This window comes from Molossus molossus, unplaced genomic scaffold (assembly GCF_014108415.1).
Source record: "Molossus molossus isolate mMolMol1 unplaced genomic scaffold, mMolMol1.p scaffold_m16_p_2, whole genome shotgun sequence".
NCBI classification, from domain to species: Eukaryota; Metazoa; Chordata; class Mammalia; order Chiroptera; family Molossidae; genus Molossus; species Molossus molossus.
Genome location: NW_023425355.1, coordinates 62,896,334 through 62,911,390, shown reverse-complemented (window position 1 = coordinate 62,911,390; position 15,057 = coordinate 62,896,334). Strand labels below are relative to the sequence as shown.

The 15,057-nt window shown below is 41.7% G+C and overlaps 1 pseudogene; it reads left to right on the top strand.

Annotated features, from left to right (window-relative positions):
- Window positions 1–867: 867 nt before the first annotated feature.
- LOC118636471 lies at window positions 868–1,323 on the top strand (annotated as a pseudogene).
- Window positions 1,324–15,057: the final 13,734 nt, after the last annotated feature.

The window sequence follows — 15,057 nt, the reverse complement described above, 5'->3', positions numbered from 1 at the left end:
CCTACTTTCCTGGAGTCTAGGTTTGTTGTGAAGCTCCCCAGAGAATAGATGGCACCACATATGTAGGTACTTCTGATGCAAAACTGTCCCAAGCATGACTCATTCATAATGCTGTTCCTGTCCAGTTCCCTTAAAGCTCAGCTCCCCTTGGAACTCCTCAGTCCTGTTGGACCTCCTTGGAATTCCTCCAGGTTCACATGGACAGGAGCATGCTGTCTGGTACATATGCTGTCTGTAAAGACTCAACCCTAAATAACTGGGGCAGGGATACCCACTCCAAACCCCTGCCACATCCTGTTCTTCTGTCTCCCTTAGCCCTGCTGCTCTCCACAGCCCTCCTGCCTCCTGATAGCTGTGGGAGAATTTGGCAATATGCACACGAGGTTAGCTGGATCCTGTCCAGGGTGAATTTCACTTGGTTATTTCCTCACCATATTTCTAACATCCTAGGTCCTCTAGAGACTTAATCTTAGTCCTGGTTGATGCCAAACAGTCTGGCTTTAGCTCATCTGTGGATTTCATTAGTGTATTATTTACTGGCATCTTACAAAGTTTCAAATGAAGCTGTTCCTGGAGACTGAGCCTGGGTTTGATCAGAGTTTGGTGTTGTTACTAAAGCCAAGCATGTGGGCCCAGGCTGCAACAGGCCCAGTGAGCTGTGCTGGGCTGCCAGCCACAAAATGAGGCTGACCTCAGACTCCATTTCGGGTTAAATCTGAAGCCTATCCATGGGCCGACTCTGGGGGCCTGAACTGTGGGGCAACAATTGTCATGGGCATCATATTAATAAACAAGCCAAGGCATTTGCAAAGACACTGGCTTAAAAGTTTGTCCCAAAGCGGCTGGCGGGGCGGAGTGGAGCGGATCGCGGGGTCAGCCATGTCATCTGAAACTCCTCCGCCACCACAGCACCCTACCCACCAGGCTTCGGTCGGGCTGCTGGACACCCAAAGGGCCTGAAATTGCTCACCATCCCCTCTCTGGAGCAGTGTGGTCCCCAGCCCGCTGCCTACCCGCCGGATGAGGACCTTCTCTGTGGCAGTGAGGGCCTCGCAGGGCCCTGTCTACAAAGGAGTCTGCAAATGCTTCTGTTGATCCAAGGGGCATGACTTTATCACCCCCACGGACTGCGGCACCGATATCTTCCTGCACATCTCTGATGTGGAAGGGGAGTATGTTCCAGTGGAAGGTGATGAGATCACCTATAAGATGTGCTCCATCCCACCCAGGCTCCAGGAGCTGCAGGCCATGGAGGTGGTCATCACCCACCTGGCACCGGGCTGCAAGCACAAGGCCTGATCTGGCCACATCATCATCTCCTAGGAGAGGCCAGAAGCACCCCTTCTCCTGGGTTTGTGGGAGACCCTGGGGGAAGGAGGAGGCAGGACCAGACTGGAGGTGACATTCCACTGCTTGAGATATGGCTTCAAAGGGAGGAGCCATATCCTGGAGGAAGGGGTATTGGGGGCAGGCACAGGGGTATCTGGGCCACCAGCACAGTCTTGGACCATCACAACAAACTCACCATCTGAAAAGCATTAAAAGCATTGAACAAGGAGAAAACGTTTGTCCCAGGTTTCTGTCCCTTCCCTCACCTGCCTGTCATCCTCATTACAGGGTTTAATGCAGATCTGGGCCTTCCTGCATTGTAAAAATGGGGTGGTATTGGTGTGTGGAAGGGGCATTGTCTGCCCTCCCCCTTCCTTGCACTGGCGACTGGCCTTGGACCCTGGCCACAACGTCAAGCTGTCTCATGAGGGGGTGGTTTTTGCTGACAGGCCTCCATTAGAGCTCTCCTCTGCCTAGCCTCCTCATCCTAGCTGATGTGACCCCAACTGTGTCCCTAGAGGAATACAGATAACAGACCTGTGGTGTTTATGGCTCCTCTGGTTAGAAAGGTTCACATTTACTTCATTTCCAAGACAACACAGAAAAGTGGGACCAAAACATAAGACCGTGTTGCACTGTGTGCTCAGCTGTCTTTGCTGCAGTGGTGGAAATTACTGGCTAGCCCTGGCCAGTTTGGCTCAGCGGTTAGAGCATCAGCCTGTGGACCAAAGAGTCGTGGGTTTGATTCTAGTCAAGGGCACATACCTCGGTTGCAGTTTGGTCCCCTGCCCTGGTCCGGGTCATGTGGGAGGCAGCCAATTAATGTGTCTCTCTCACATCGGTGTTTCTCTCTCCCTCCCTCCCACTCTATCAAAAAATCAATAGAAAAATATCCTTGAGTGAGGACGTAAAAAAAAAGCATTTATTGCCTAGCAGGTGTTGCTCAGTGGATTGAGCGTTGTCCCATGGACTGAGAGGTCCCGGTTCGATTCCCAGTCAGGGCACATGCCTGGATTGGGGGCTTGATCTCCAATGCAGGGCGTGCAGGAAGCAGCCGATTGATGTTTCTCCCTCACATCAATATTTCTCTCTCTCTCCCTAAAACATCAATAAAAACATATTTTTTTAAAAAGAGAAATGACTGGCTGGCACTGAGCTGCCACAAACTCTTTCCTGGGTCCTCTGTATTAATTTATAAGCACACTGACTAACTGGGCTGGATCCACCCTGTTGCCTTCATTAGTCCAGACTTCTCCCTTAGCCAGTCAAAGAGACCCTGTGTTCTGGGATGTTACATTTATTCTTCAGTCTCTACAAGTATGTAGATTATGCTTTATATTCTGTTTATGAATTTTCTGTTATTATTTTCTCTGCCTCCTCCCTCTACCCATAGCAGAAGCTGAGTATAAGGAAGACAGAGTGGAAGCTGAGTGCCACTGCACCAAGTGCCAGTCAGCCTTGTCCCTCTACTTACCTGTGGTGCCAGACTGTTACACTGCACATTTTGGGGTGGGGGTAGCACCTATGTACAACATCATGGGTGCTATGACTGCATGTTTGTGTCCCCCTAGAATACACATGTTAAAACCATATTCTCCATTATGATATTAGGAGGTGGGGTTTTGGGGAGGTGAGTAGGTCATGAGGGTGGAGTCCTCATGATGAGATTAGTGCCCTTGTAAGAAGAATCTGGAGAGAGTTTGCTTCTTGTCCATCTCCCTCTAGTCTCTAACATGTGATATACAACAAGAAGGCCTGAAATACCAGTACCTTGATCTTGGACTTTCCTGCTGCAGAACGGGGAAAAATAAATGTTTGTTGTTTAAGCTGCCTAGTCTGTGATATTTTTGTTAGAGCAGTCTGAACTAAGACAATGGGATGCCCCAACCCAGTGCCTTTGGTTCTGATTTTTAAATGGGCCCCTCTGGAGTTTGGGTTCTCAGCCAAAGCCTGAGAAGGGGGTAGCAGCAGAACATTGGTTTTCATTTCTAGGTTCTTCTCTAATGTGCCATTTGGTAAAATGTCTCTCAGAATCTCTTGGTCTGTCACACAGTCAGCAAAGCCCACAAGTGGGTCATGCTTCCAAGTTCACTCTTGACTAAGGGTGACTGTGAAGCAAATTGAAATAAAAGATCCCACTTTCGGTTTGATTTGATTCTGTGTGATTTGACAAACATTTATTAAAGGAGCCACTGCTCTGGGCCAGGCCCAGTGCCACTACCAGGTACAAAGATAAGTCTTGGTTCCTGTCCTCGGGGAGCTTGCAGTTGAGTTAGAGAGATGGGTAGGAGGGGAGGAGACCATTTCAGTCCACCATAATAAGGGCACTGACTAAGATAGACCTCTTCACAAAGGAGGTGATTCCTGGCCAGGCATTTAAAGGTCAATAGTTTTTCTATATGGACAAAATGAGGAGGGACATTCTGGGTGATAGAACAGGAGCAAAGGTATAAAAATAAGAGTAGCCATGTGAGTCTGGGGACCTGCAGCTGTTTCAGCATACTTGTTTGACTTTTGCCTCTCAGTGCTTGGCACTTATCTGGTACTAAGGAGATGCTGGGTGAATGAATGCTCCTCCTTGATCCTGGGGTATGGTATGCACTTGTAGCAGTTCTGGCCCCATGTCCCCTGCTAGACTGCTGGTTGAGGGTGGGTCTGTGAGAGAGAAGTGAACACACAGGGTGACACAGAGGGTTGGACAATGAACTGGTCTAGAACCCAGGTCTTCTTACCCCCCAGGCAGTGGTCTTCTCACTACAACGACTTTTCTCTCAATCCACACACATCTTTTCCTTCCCCTAAGCCCCTTTCAGAACTTTGAGTGAGAGCCATGCATTCTCACACTTTCTCAGCTCCCTTGGGTTGTACATGAGTTGTTTCCAGTATGTTCCACTTGTCTCTCCAACTGGACTGTCAGTGCTTTCAAGGTAGAGACTGGTGTCTTTTCTTCTCTGTGTTCTCTACACTGAGTTATAAGTGTACAAAAAAGAAAAGTCAGAGTTGAACAAATGCAGAAAAGCTCACATTTCCCCCCTTCCACAAGAGCTGTATGGGCACATTTTTCAAGGACTGGCTTAATTAACTTAGAGGTTGAACATCTCTCTGTGTCCACACCTCTGACCCTGTCCATACCATGTGCAGGGAAATCTACTATCCTCTCTCTTGAGAAGTTTGCTTCCAAAAAAGAGAGGGAAAATGACCACAAACATAACAAAAAGGTGCATCTCTCTTATTTTAGGAAGTAAATGTGTTCCTGAAATGTATATAAGAGTGGAATCCTATATTTAATACATTAGAGAAAAAACACTAGTTGAGGAAATCCTATGATGAAAAATTTTATTTATTTATTTTTTCTATTTTTTAAATTAATTAATTAATTTTTGTTACAGATATTTCTCCTCTTTCCCCCACTGATTCCCCCTCCCTCCCTGCCCTGTCCCCAGCTTGGTTGTCCATGTCCATTGTTCATGCATACATGCATATAAGTTCAGTGGTTTATCTCTCCCTCCACCCCCTCTTCTGGGGATTGTCAGTCTGTACCCCACTTCCACGTCTCTGGGATTACCCCATTCCTCAGACTGTTTTGTTCATTATATTCCACAAATAAATGAAACACCTCTCCAAACAGGACATAAGTGAGATCATATGATACTTGTATTTCTCTGTGTGGCTTGTTTCGCTTAGGATAATACTTCCAGGTCCCTCCATGTTGTCTCAAAGGATAAGATATCTTTCTTTCTTACAGCTGCATAGCACTCCATTGTGTATATGTACCACAGCTTTTTTATCCATTTGTCTATTGATGGACATTTGGGCTGTTTCCAGATCTTAGCTATTGTAAATAGTGCTGCTACAAACATGGGGGTACATATATTCTTTCTGATTGGTGTTTCAGGCTTCTTATTGTATATTCCTAGAAGTGGGATCACTAGGTCAAATGGAAGTTCAATTTTTAACTTTTTGAGGTAACACCATGTTGTTTTCCATAGTGGCTGCACCAGTCTGCATTCTCACCAGCAGTGTACTAGAGTCCCCTTTTCTCCACACCCTCGCCAACACTTGTTGTTTGATGATTTGTTGATGGCGGCCATTCTGACAGGTGTGAGGTGATACCTCATTGTTGTTTTAATTTGCATCTCTCTGATGATCAGTGATGTTGAGCATTTCTTCATATGTCTTTTAGCCATTTGTATGTCCTGTTTGGAGAGTTGTCTATTTAGTTCCTCTCCCCATTTCTTAATTGGGTTCTTTGTCTTCCTTTTGTTGAGTTGTATGAGCACTCTGTATGATTTGGAAATTAACCCCTTATCTGATGTATCGTTGGCAATTAAGCTCTCCCATACAGTGGGTTGCCTTTCCATTTTGGTGGTTGTTTCTTTAGCTGTGCAGAAGCTTTTGAGTTTGATGTAGTCCCATGTGTTCATTTTCTCCTTTGTTTCTGTTGCCTTAGGTGATGTATCAGTGAAAATTCTGCTGCGAGTGATGTCCGAAATTTTGTTACCTACACTTTCTTCTAGGATTTTTATGGATTCAAGAGTCACGTTTAAGTCTTTTATCCATTTTGAGTTTATTTTTGTGTATAGTGTAAGTTGATGGTCTAGTTTTATTTTTTTTTACGTGTAGCTGTCCAATTTTCCCGATACCATTTATTAAAGAGGCTGTCTCTACTGCATTGTATACTCTTGCCACCTTTGTCAAATATTAATTGAGCATATTGCCTTGGGTCCATTTCTGGGTTCTCTGTTCTGTTCCACTGGTCTATATGCCTGTTCTTGTGCCAGTAGCAGGCTGTTTTGAGTACAGTGGCTTTGTAGTATAATCTAGAATCTGGTAATGTGATCCCTCCAACTTTGTTCTTTTTTTTTAAAGATTGCTGTGGCTATTTGGGGTCTTTTTTGTTTCCATATGAACTTTTGAAGTATTTGTTCTAGTTCTGTGAAGTATGTCATTGGTATTTTGATGAGGATTGCATTGAATCTATAGAATGCTTTGGGTAGTATGAACATTTTAATGATGTTAATTCTTCCAGTCCATGAACAAGGCATTTGCTTCTACTTTTTTATATCTTCCTCTATTTCTTTTTTCAATGACCAGTAGTTTTCTGCAAATAGGTGCTTTAATTCTTTGGTTAAGTTTATTCCTTTATTTTTTGGTTAAATATCTTAATTTTTTTGCTACGATGGTAAATGGGATTGTTTTTTAAGTTACTCATTCTGTGACTTCATCATTGGTGTATAAGAATGCCGTCGAGAGGAGGAAAAATGGCGGCGGAGTGAACGGAAGCTACACAGATCGTCTCCCAGAACCAAACTGGAATTACAACTATAACACAGACAAATCGACGGGAAAAACCAACAGAAAAGCAGCTTGCGAGGACCATACAATGAGGGACACTGACTCCATCCCGGTAGGCTTGCGAAGGTGCGAGACGGGGCTGGGAGCCCACGGTCGGCAGCTCGGCAGCGGCCTTAGCTGGGAGAGGCACCCTCGGGTTACACTTCCAGGCGGCTCCACAGTGCAGAGCCGGGACAGAGGCTAAAACAGCCACAGCCACTCACCTTGGGCTCCGGCAGAGGGAGGGCAGACTGGACTGGAGCTGTGTGGGGACACTAGGGATCTGGAGGGCGCTCAGAGCTTTGGCTGAGTGCAGTCACTCAGGGCGGTGGCCACATTGCTCTTTCCCAGGGCTCTGAGGAGAGGCAGCAGCCCCTCCCTTGGAGATCCAACCCCACCCTGAGGGCCATTGAAGTGCTAATTGAGGCTCACTAACAACCAGCATCTGCCCCACCCTCGTGAAAGCCCCTTGGCTGAGCACCAGAGGGAGATTTTCAATCAACTGACAACCCAAAACTCATCAAGTAACCTAGACTGCTAGCCTCCAGGCAAAAAGCTAGAGGATTACAGTACCTTTCCTGGGCCGGCAACTATAACCAGGAAAGTAAGACTTGACAGTTGTGTTCAACGTGGGTCCTCCCTCGCTCATCTAAACACAGGAGAGGGAGCCACAAACAGCAGAACACCAACACCCACAGGGAGAACTTGACAGGCTCCAAAGCCCACAGTGATAGCCAAAATGGTGAAACACAGAAACAGAAGCCAAATGAAAGAGCAAGACACCTCCACCGAAGATGAGATCAATGTGGAGCAATTAGGCATGTTAACAGAGCTAGAACTCAGAGCCATGATCTTGAGGAAGCTGAACAGCATGAGTAAGGACATAGAGACACTGAAAATGAGCCAATTGGAAATTAAAAACCAACAAGAAGAGATAAAAAACGACATATCAGAAATGAAAAACACATTGGAAGGTTTAAAAAGCAGAGTAGAGGAAGCTGAGGACCGGATCAGTGAATTAGAAGACAGGGTAGAAAAATCAACCAATCAGAAAAACAAAAGGAAAAAACTATTAAAAAACAGGAAGACAGCTTAAGAGAACTATGGGACAACTGGAAACGTAATAATATTCGCATCATAGGAGTCCCCGAAGAAGAAAATGAGCAAGGGATAGAGAATATATTCAAAAAAATAGAGACAGAAAACTTCCCTAATTTGGTGAAGGAAGAAGGCATTCAAGTTCAAGGAGCACAGAGAGCCCCAAGTAAGAAGAACCCAAACAGGCCCACACCAAGACACATAGTAATCAAAATGCCACAAATTAAAGACAAAGAGAGAATCCTAAAAGCAGCAAGAGATAAGAAACAGGTTACCTACAAAGGGAACACCATAAGGCTCTCAGCTGACTTCTCACAAGAAACACTACAGGCCAGAAGAGAATGGCATGAAGTAATCAAAGTCATGAAAAACAAGAATCTGAATCCAAGACTACTCTACCCAGCAAGGCTATCATTCAAAATAGAAGATCAAATAAAGAGCTTCCCAGACAAAAAAAGGCTAAGGGAATACATTAGCACCAAACCAGCACTGCAAGAAATGTTAAAAGGACTGCTGTAATTAGCAGTGGAAATGGGAAGAAAAATAGAACCACACTAAACAAAAATGGCAATAAATAAGTACATATCAATAATCACCTTAAATGTAAATGGATTGAATGCTCCCATAAAAAGACACAGAGTAGCTGATTGGATAAGAAAGCATGACTCATCTATATGTTGTTTACAAGAGACCCACCTCTCAAGAAAGACTCACATAGATTGAAAGTGAAGGGATGGAAAAAATTTTTCCAAGCAAATGGAAAGCAAAAAAAGCTGGGGTAGCAATTCTCATATCTGATAAAATAGATTTCAAAATGAAGACCATAACTAGAGACAAAGAAGGCCACTATATAATATTGAAAGGATCTATCCAACAGGAAGATATAACCTTGATAAACATATATGCACCCAATATAGGAGCACCAAAATATATTAAAAATCTTCTGGAGGACTTCCAAGGAGAAATCGACAATAATACAATCATAGCAGGGGACTTCAACACCCCATTGACAGCACTGGATAGATCCCGTAGGCAAAAAATTAGCAAGGAAATAGAGACTCTAAATGAAGCACTAGACCAAATGGATTTAATAGATATCTACAGAGAATTACACCCCCAAACTACAGAATATACATTCTTCTCAAGTGCACATGGAACAATCTCAAAGATAGACCACATGATAGGACACAAACTAAATCTCTACAAGTTCAAGAAGATTGAAATCAGCCCTGGCCAGTTTGGCTCAGCGGTTAGAGCATCGGCCTGCGGTCCGGAGAGACCCGGGTTCGGTTCCCGCTAGGGGCACATACTTCGGTTGCAGTTTGTCCCCAGCCCTGGTTGGTCGTGCGGGTGGCAGCCACTCGATGTGTCCCTTTCACGTCGATGTTTCTCTCTCTCTCTCTCCCTTCCTCTCTCTCCCTCCCACTCTATCTGTACAAAAAATGGAAAAATATCCTCGGGTGAGGATTAAAAAAAAAAAAAAAAAAAGAAGATTGAAATCATATCAAACATCTTCTCAGATCACAATGGCATGAAACTAGAAATCAATTGCAACAAGAACATGCAGAGACATTTCAACACATGGAGGCTAAATAGCATGTTATTAAACAATGAATGGGTCACCGAGGAGATCAAGGAAGAAATTAAAAACTTCCTGGAAACCAATGAAAATGAACACACAACAACACAAAATCTATGGGATGCAGCGAAAGCAGTTCTGAGAGAGAAGTTCATAGCACTACAGGCCTACCTCAAAAAACAAGAAAAATTTCTAATTGACTGTCTAACCTCACAACTTAAAGAATTCGAAAGCAAACAAAAAGAAAACCCCAGAGCAAGTAGAAGGAAGGAAATAGTAAAGATCAGAGCAGAAATAAATGACATAGAGACCAAAAAAATAATTCAAAGGATCAATGAAACAAAGAGCTGGTTTTTTGAAAACATAAACAAGATTGATGGACCCTTAGCTAAACTCACCAAGAAACAAAGAGAGAGAACCCAAATACACAAAATCAGAAATGAAAGAGGAGAAGTAACAACCAACACCACGGAAATACAAAAGATCGTTAACAACTACTATGAACAAGTATATGGCAACAAATTCGACAATCTAAGCGAAATGGACACATTTCTAGAAACACACAGTCTCCCAAAACTATTCCTGGAAGAGATAGAAAAGTTGAACAGACCAATAACAACTAAGGAAATTGAAGAGATAATCAAGACTCTCCCAGCAAACAAAAGCCCAGGCCCAGATGGCTTCACGGGGGAGTTTTACCGAACATTCAAAAAAGAACTAACACCCATTCTCCTCAAACTCTTTCAAAAAATTCAAGAAGAAGGAAGACTTCCAAACTCGTTCTATGAAGCCAGCATAATTCTAATTCCAAAACCAGAAAAAGACACTACAAAGAAAGAAAACTACAGGCCAATATCCCTGATGAACATAGACGCCAAAATCCTGAACAAAATATTAGCAAATCAGATCCAGAAATACATCAAAAAATTATTCACCATGACCAAGTGGGAATCATTCTAGGGATGCAAGGCTGGCACATTATTCGCAAATCAATAAACGTGATACACCACATAAACAAAATGAAGAATAAAAACCACATGATCATATCAATAGATGCTGAAAAAGCATTCGTCAAAATCCAGCACCCATTTCTGATAAAAACGCTCAGCAATGTAGGAATAGAGGGATCATATCTCGACATAATAAAGGCCATATATGAAAGACCTACAGCCAACATCATACTCAAGGGACAGAAACTAAAAACATTTCCATTAAGAACAGGAACAAGACAGGGATGTCCACTTTCACCACTCTTATTTAACATTGTACTGGAAGTCTTAGCCACAGCAATCAGACATGAAGAAAAAATAAAAGGGATCCAAATTGGAAAGGAGGAAGTGAAACTGTCATTATTTGCAGATGACATGATATTATACATAGAAAACCCTAAAGACTCCATCAAAAATCTACTAGACTTAATAAATGAATTTGGCAAAGTAGCAGGATACAAAACTAACCTCAAGAAATCGACGGCATTCTTGTACACCAATGATGAACTCACAGAAAGAGAAACTGAAAAAACAATCCCATTTACCATCGCGCCAAAAAAATTATGATACCTAGGAATAAACTTAACCAAAGAAGTAAAGGACCTATTTGCAGAAAACTACAGGTCATTGAAAAAAGAAATAGAGGAAGATATAAAAAAGTGGAAGCACATACCCTGTTCATGGGTTGGAAGAATTAACATCATTAAAATGTCCATACTACCCAAAGCAATCTATAGATTCAATGCAATCCCCATCAAAATACCAACGACATATTTCATAGAACTAGAACAAATACTTCAAAAGTATTTGGAACCAAAAAAGACCCCGAATAGCCAGAGCAATCTTGAAAAAGAAGAACAACGTAGGTGGGATCACAATACCAGATTTCAGGTTATACTACAAAGCGACTGTAACCAAAACAGCCTGGTACTGGCACAAGAACAGGCATATAGACCAGTGGAACAGAACTGAAAACCCAGAAATGGACCCAAGGCAATACGCTCAATTAATATTTGACAAAGGTGGCAAGAGCATACAGTGGAGTAAAGACAGCCTCTTTAATAAATGGTGTTGGGAAAGTTGGACAGCTACATGCAAAAAAATGAAACTAGACCATCAACTTACACCCTACACAAAAATAAACTCAAAATGGATAAAAGACTTAAATGTGACCCGTGAATCCATAAAAATTCTAGAAGAAAATGTAGGCAACAAAATTTAGGACATCATACAGAGCAGAATTTTCACTGATACATCACCTAAGGCAACAGAAATAAAGGAGAAAATGAACACATGGGACTACATCAAACTCAAAAGCTTCTGCACAGCAAAAGAAACAATCATCAAAATGGAAAGGCAACCCACTGTATGGGAGAACATCATTGCCAATGATGTATCAGATAAGGGGTTAATTTCCAACATATATAGAGTGCTCATACAACTCCACAAAAGGAAGACAAAGAACCCAATTAAGAAATGGGCAGAGGAGCTGAATAGACACCTCTCCAAACAGGACATACAAATGGCCAAAAGACATATGAAGAAATGCTCAACATCACTAATCATCAGAGAGATGCAAATTAAAACAACAATGAGGTATCACCTCACACCTGTCAGAATGGCCGCCATCAACAAATCATCAAACAACAAGTGTTGGCGAGGGTGTGGAGAAAAGGGGACTCTAATACACTGCTGGTGGGAATGCAGACTGGTGCAGCTGCTATGGAAAACAATATGGTGCTACCTCAAAAAATTAAAAATTGAACTTCCATTTGACCCAGTGATCCAACTGTTGGGAAGCCTGAAATACCAATCAGAAAGAATATATGTACTCCCATGTTCATAGCAGCACTATTTACAATAGCTAAGATCTGGAAACAGCCCAAGTGTCCATCAGTAGACGAATGGATAAAAAAGCTGTGGTACATATACACAATGGAGTACTATGCAGCGGTAAGAAAGAAAGATCTCTTATCCTTCGAGACGACATGGAGGAACCTGGAAAGTATTATCCTAAGTGAAAGAAGCCAAGCAGAAAAAGACAAAGACTACATGATCTCACTTATATATGGAATATAATGAACATAACAGTCTGAGGAATACAGTAGACTCAGAAACATGGATGTAGGGCACCGACTGACATCCCTCAGAAGAGGGGATGGGGGGATGGGGGGGTGGGAAGAGATAAACCACAGAACTTATATGCATGTATGCATGACCAATGGACATGGACAACTCAGCCGGGGACTGGGCGGAGGTGGGATGGGGTGGGGGGTGCCAATGGGGTAAAACGGTAAAATATTTGTAACAAAAAAATAAATAAAAATTCATAAAAAAAGAATGCTGTCGATTTCTTGATGTTACTTTTGTATCATGCTACTTTGCCAAATTCATTTATTAAGTCTAGTAAATTTTTGATGGAGTCTTTGGGATTTTCTACGTGTAGTATCATGTCATTTGCGAATAATGTCTATTTCACTTTCGTTTTTCCAATTTGGATCCCTTTTATTTTTAATTCCTGTCTGATTGCTGTGGCTAAGACTTCCAGTACTAAGAGTGTCAAAAGTGGACATCCTTATCTTGTTCCTGTTCTTAAGGGAAATGCTTTTAGTTTTTGTCCATTGAGTATGATGTTGGCTGTAGGTCTTTCATATATGGCCTTTATTATGTCAAGATATGATTCCTCTATTCCCGGATTGCTAAATGTTTTTTTTTTTTCTTCCAGAAATAGATGCTGGATTTTGTCAAAGGCTTTTTTGGCATCTATTGATATGATCATGTGGTTTTTATTCTTTATTTTATTTATGTGGTGTATCACATTATTGATTTGCAAATATTGTACCAGCCTTGCATCCCTGTGATAAATCCTACTTGGTCATGATGAATACTGTTTTTTATATATTGCTGAATCCGATTTGCTAGTTTTTTGTTCAGGATTTTGACATTTATGTTCATCAGGGATATTGGCCTGTAGTTTTCTTCCTTTGTAATGTCTTTTTCTGGTTTTGGAATTAGAATTATGCTGGCTTCATAAAATGAGTTTGGAAGTCTTCCTTCTTGTTGAATTTTTTGAAGTAGTTTGAGGAGAATGGGTGTTAGTTCTTTTTTTAATGTTCGGTAAAACTCCCCCGTGAAGCCATTTAGGCCTTGGCTTTTGTTTGCTGGGAGAGTTTGATTACATCTTCAATTTCCTTAGTTGTTATTGATTTGTTCAAGTTTTCTGTCTCTTCCCAGTCCAGTTTTGGGAGACTGTGTGTTTCTTGAAATTTGTCCATTTCGCTTAGATTGTTGAATTTGTTGCCATATAATTGTTCATAGTAGTTGTTAATGATCTTTTGTGTTTCTGTGGTGTCACTTGTTACTTCTCCTCTTTCTTTTTTGATTTTGTGTAATTGGGTTCTCTCTCTTTGTTTCTTGGTGGGTCTAGAGCTAAGGGTCCATCAATATTGTTTATCTTTCGAAAAACCAGCTCTTTGTTTCATTGACCCGTTAATTGTTTTTTTGGACTCTATGTCATTTATTTCTGGTCTGATCTTTACTATTTCCTTCCTTCTACTTGCTCTGTTGTTTCCTTTTTGTTTGCTCTCTAGTGCTTTAAGTTGTGAGGTTAGATAGTCTATTAGAGATTTTTCTTGTGTCTTGAGGTAGGCCCGTAGTGCTATGAACTTCCCTCTCAGAACTGCTTTCACTGCATCCCATAGATTTTGTGTTGTTATGTCTTCATTTTCATTGGTTTCCAGGAAGTTTTTAATTACTTTCTCGATCTTCTCAGTAACCCATTCATTGTTTAATAACACGACTTAGCTTCCATGTATTCAAATATCTTTGCATGTTCTTGTTGCAGTTGATTTCTAGTTTCATGACACTGTGATCTGAGAAGATGCTTGATATGATTTCAATCTTCTTGAACTCGTAGAGACTTTGTTTGTGTCTTAACATGTGGTCTAACTTTGAGAATTTCCCATGTGCACTTGAGAAGAATGTGAATTCTGTAGTTTAGGGGTGTAATTCTCTGTAGATATCTAATCAATTCATTTGGTCTAGTGCTTCATTTAGAGTCTGTGTTTCCTTGCTAATTTTTTGTCTAGAGGATCTATCCAGTGATGTCACTGGTGTGTTGAAGTCCCCTGCTATGATTGTATTGCTGTGGATTTCTCCTTTGAAGTCCTCCAGAAGATTTTTAATATATGTTGGTGCTCCTATATTGGGTTCATCTATGTTTACCAGGGTTATATCTTCCTGTTGGATAGATCCTTTCAATATTATGTAGTGGCCTTCTTTGTCTCTAGTTATGGCCTTCATTTAGAAATGTATTTTATCAGATATGAGTATTGCTACCCCAGATTTTTTTTCTTTCTGTTTGCTTGAAAGATTTTTTTCCATCCCTTCACTTTCAACCTATGTGAGTCTTTTGTTGTGAGGTGGGTCTCTTGTGAACAACATATATGTGAGTCATGTTTTCTTATCCAGTCAGCTACTCTGTATCTTTTTATCGGAGCATTCAACCATTCACATGTAAGGTGATAATTGATATGTACTTATTTATTGCCATTTTTGTTTAGTGTGGTTATATTTTTCTTCCTATTTCTTTTTTTTTTTTTTTTTTTTATCCTCACCCGAGGACATTTTTCCATTTTTTGTTCAGATAGAGTGGGAGGGAGAGAGAGGAAGAGAGAGAGAGAGAACCATCGATGTGAAGGGACACATCGAGTGGCTGCCACCTGCACG